This window comes from Bos indicus, chromosome 7 (assembly GCF_029378745.1).
Source record: "Bos indicus isolate NIAB-ARS_2022 breed Sahiwal x Tharparkar chromosome 7, NIAB-ARS_B.indTharparkar_mat_pri_1.0, whole genome shotgun sequence".
Classification (NCBI taxonomy): Eukaryota; Metazoa; Chordata; class Mammalia; order Artiodactyla; family Bovidae; genus Bos; species Bos indicus.
The window spans coordinates 8736864-8741599 of record NC_091766.1 but is presented as its reverse complement, the minus strand read 5'-3'; the positions used below and the strand labels follow the sequence as shown (position 1 = coordinate 8741599).

The 4736-nt window shown below is 40.9% G+C and overlaps 1 pseudogene; it reads left to right on the top strand.

Annotated features, from left to right (window-relative positions):
- The first annotated feature begins 815 nt into the window (after nt 1-815).
- Nucleotides 816-2807, top strand: LOC109560848 (endogenous retrovirus group K member 7 Gag polyprotein-like; annotated as a pseudogene).
- The last annotated feature ends 1929 nt before the right edge of the window (nt 2808-4736 follow it).

Below are 4736 nucleotides of genomic sequence, written 5' to 3'. Positions count from 1 at the left end.
TTCCATATATATGCATTAGTATACTGTATTGGTGTTTTTCTTTCTGGCTTACTTCACTCTGTATAATTGGCTCCAGTTTCAACCACCTCATTAGAATTGATTCAAATGTATTCTTTTTAATGGCCGAGTAATATTCCATTTCATGTTGATGTATGGCAAAACCAATCCAATATTGTAAAGTTATTAGCCTCTAATTAAAATAAAGAAATTTAAATTAAAATAATAATAATAAATAAAACACTGGGAAAAAAGAAAGCATCACACAAAAAAAGAATATTAGCACAGATATCCAGGTCAGACTTATACAATTATGATTTTTCTAACCATTAAAGAGAGGGGAAGAATTGGAATTAGAGAGAGAGTTAAAATGCCATACACCTGTATTTGAATATGAAGGAAGGACCGTGAACTATGGAATGGTGGTAGCCACTGGAAGTAAAACAGGAAATTGAATGTAACCTGTTCTGGAGTATCCTTAAGGATCACAGTCTTGTAGATATCTAAATTTTCACTCAATGAGACTTCAGGCCTCTGATCTTAAATAATTTTATGACAGGTACTTTTTTAACCCACTGGTGTGGTAATTTGTTATTGGAGCAATAGGAGCCTAAAATATATTTGTTCAGTCATCTACCATTTCTAGGAGCTGAGCTAAAGATTTTCGATTCATGTGGGGAGCTGCCCGTGAGAACGGGGTCCTTTGTCTGAAGGACACAGCTCTGGGAGCTGCCTCAGTCCTTGAGGGTTTGCTTGCAAACATAGCTCTCTGTCCCGCCACCCCACAGATTAGGCGCTTATTTACTGCAGGCACCTGGAGTTCTGTGCAAACTTCTCATGCACAGAGAAATGTTATCTGGTGTAAGAAATAATAACAGGGAGCCATTCCCATGCTCTCAAGATTTCTTGTGACTTGTTTGTAAGGTCAACCAAGAAAAAATGTCAACTGTCTTGTCTTTCTCACGCTTTTCTGTATAAATATAAGATGCTGAATAAAGTTGGTGTCAGACTGCGTCCCTTCGTGGTGACATGTCTGAACCTCTCGACCCCATCTTTGTAGTCTCTTGCTTTAGTTTCTTTCTTAGCCCCACCTTGCACGTTCTCGGGACCTGATCGACTTTGCCGGCTGGCTCCGGCAGGTGGCGCCCGAAGCAGGGACTCGAGAATCGGAGTGCGACGACGGCCGCTGCCCGCCAAGATTGAGGTAAGTAAAGAGGAATTCCTAAGTAATTAAAAGTAAAGGGCAGGGAGGGTGATTGTCGAGAGTAATAAATCATGGGACAAGGCAATAGCCGCCAGTTATTTGTACATATGTTGAAAACTATGTTAAAAGGTAGGGGAATTCATGTAAATAAGTTACAGCTAGAAAAGTTTTTACTTTTTATAGAAGAGGTTTGTCCTTGGTTTCCAGAGGAAGGAACAGTTAGTCTGGAAACTTGGAAAAAAGTAGGAAAACAATTGCAGACATATTATTCCTTACATGGTCCCAATCGTGTTCCTGTGGATGCTTTTTCTTTGTGGACTCTCATAAGAGACTGCCTGGATCCTGAACATGAGGGACATAAAATTCAAATGGCTCTCAGGGATTCCACAGGACCCGAAGTTACAGAGCCTTCTGCCCTTCCACCTGAGCCGCTTTATGCTGTGCCTGAGGGAACAGCTTGTAAGGCTGGAGGGAGTGATGATGTGTTAAGCTCTGATGAACAGGAAGAGTTAAATGAACAAGCGGCTCAGTACCATAGAGAGGATATGCCTTGGAGATGATGGTTAACATGCAATCCCCCTCAGGAAAAGGGGAATTAAAACATTCAGGGCTTTCTGAAGAACAGCTGGAGAATTTAATTCAGAAGATTGTTATAGCAGTAAAAAAGGATGCACAGGGAGACTCCCACTCCAGCCAGCCTGCGCCTCCAGCATATCCTCCCTCGGTTCTTGCTGGACTCGATCCACCTCTGCCTTTCGTAGAACCGTGAGAGCTTATATCTATCCCTGCTTCTTTTCCCGGTGAAAACATAAAAATTAAAAGTGAGATATTATTATCTCCTCTTCAACAAGCGATTAAGCGAGCTAATGAAGAAGGAGAACATATTCCTGGGTTTTCAGGAATCTATCCAGTGTTTGAAAATGCTCAACAGCAGAGGTATTATGAGCTGCTGCCCTTTAAGCAACTGAAAGAGTTTAAAATGGCTTGTGCACAATATGGCCCGACTGCGCCGTTTACTCAGGCTATTATAGAGGCTTTAGGAAATCAAAATCTGCCACCTAATTATTGGAAACAGGTTGCTCGAGCTTGTTTATCTGGAGGAGATTATTTACTATGGAAATCTGAGTTTGCTGAGCAATGTGGGATATCAATCGGTGACATCAATCGGTGACAGGGACTGAACACCACTTATGAAATGATGGTGGGAGAGGGAGAATATCGAGACACTAATAGTCAACTTAATTATTTGCCTGGAGCCTACCCTCAGATTAGTGCTGCGGCTCTACAAGCATGGAAAAAACTTCCAAATTCTGATAAAAATACTGAAGATTTATCTAAAATTTGCCAGGGGCCAGATGAACCATATCAAGATTTTGTTGCCCGCCTGCTTGAGGCAATTGGTAAAATGATAGGGGATGAGCAGGCGGGGATGGTGTTGACTAAACAGCTTGCTTATGAGAATGCCAATTCGGCTTGTCAAGCTGCCCTGAGACCTTACAGGAAAAAGGGAGGCTTATCCGATTATGTACGAATTTGTGCTGATATCGGCCCTTCGTACATTCAAGGCATAACTTTGGCCACGGCATTACAAGGGTTATTGCCTTAGCTGGTTTTAGTGGACGGTTGATAATCATTATCCCTCAGATAAAATTTTGCAATTTGCTCATTATCACCAATTTCTCTTCCTCAAAATCGTTGTTTCTCAGCCCCTTGCCGATGCCCTAACTGTATTTACTGATGGCTCTTCTAATGGAATAGCTAGTTTGATTATACAGGACAATACTACCACCTGGCATACTAATTATAAGTCTGCTCAAGAAGTAGAACTATTTGCCATTTTTCAGGCTTTATTACAAATTTCTGCTCCATTTAATTTATATTCTGACAGTCAATATATCATAAGAGCATTAAACACTATTGAGACTGTTCCATTTATTGGTACCCTGAATTCTACTATCCAAACTCTTTTTCTTGATATACAACATATCATTTGTTCCAGAGTTAATAAATGCTATTTTGGTCATATTCGTGCTCACTCTGGGCTTCCTGGACCTTTAGCACGAGGCAATGCTTTGGCTGATGAAGCTACACGTATGATATTTCCTTCACTGGAACAAATGGCAAAAACTTCCCACAGCTTACACCATCAAAACAACAATAGCTTAAGACTTCAATTTGGCATTACTCGAGAAGCTGCCAGACAGATTGTTAAGCAATGTCAAACATGTCCTCATTTTTTTAGCGTCCCCCACTATGGAGTTAATCCTCGAAGATTGTTGCCAAACGATATATGGCAAATAGATGTTACCCATATTCCTGAATTTGGTAAACAAAAATTTGTTCATGTTACTATTGACACCTTCTCCGGCTTTTTACATGCCTCTCTACAATCCGGAAAAGCTAGCAAACATTGTATAGCTCATTGCATTAAATGTTTTGCTGTTATGGGAACCCCTAAAACCATAAAAACAGACAATGGTCCAGGATACACTGCAAAAAGTTTTCAATTATTTTGTACACAATTGTCTATCTCACATAAAACAGGTATCCCTTATAATCCTCAAGGTCAAAAAATCATTGAACGGGCACATCAAACTCTCAAACATCAATTACAAAAACTAAAGAAGGGGGAATTGTATCCCAATACCCACTCCAACTCTCTAAACCATGCTTTATTTGTTCTAAATTTTTTACAATTGGATATAAGTGGCCGTTCAGCAGCACAGCGATTTTGGAACTTTGATGCACAAACAATAAGACCTAAAGTCTTTTAGAAAGACCCACTTGTGGGAAAATGGTATAGACCAGATCCAGTACTAATCTGGGGACGAGGACATGTTTGTGTTTTCCCACAGGATGCCAAAGCGCCGCACTGGCTGCCAAAAAGGTTGGTACGCACGGCGGAGACGATCTCTAGCAAGCCAGATAAGGAGATTGACGATTCAAAAACATGATAAATTACCATCTCGGCAACAACTTCAGACATTGATGCGAGAGGCACAGAATCGTGTTGCTGTGCAGGGTGATCCAATATCGCCTTTAAGCTTCCTGATAACCTTATTAATTATCTTAAATCATATTAACACTGCACACTCTAAAAAATATTCAAATGCTTACTGGGCTTATTTTCCTGACCCTCCCCTTCTCCAACCGGTGGTCTGGGAGGGTCAGACCATTCCCATATACACTAATAAAACTGTTTTATTTCTTGCACCTTGTTTAATTAAAAAACTAATTGATGATCTATGGATGATAAAGGCTTCCATGTATGGAAATGGTCTGCAGTTAAAGGAACATAAGTGTGCGCCTATATAAAAAGAAAGGGGGAGATGCAGGGAGCTGCCCGTGAGAACGGGGTCCTCTGTCTGAAGGACACAGCTCTGGGAGCTGCCTCAGTCCTTGAGGGTTTGCTTGCAAACATAGCTCTCTGTCCCGCCACCCCACAGATTAGGCGCTTATTTACTGCAGGCACCTGGAGTTCTGTGCAAACTTCTCACGCACAGAGAAATGTTATCTGGTGTAAGAAATAATAACA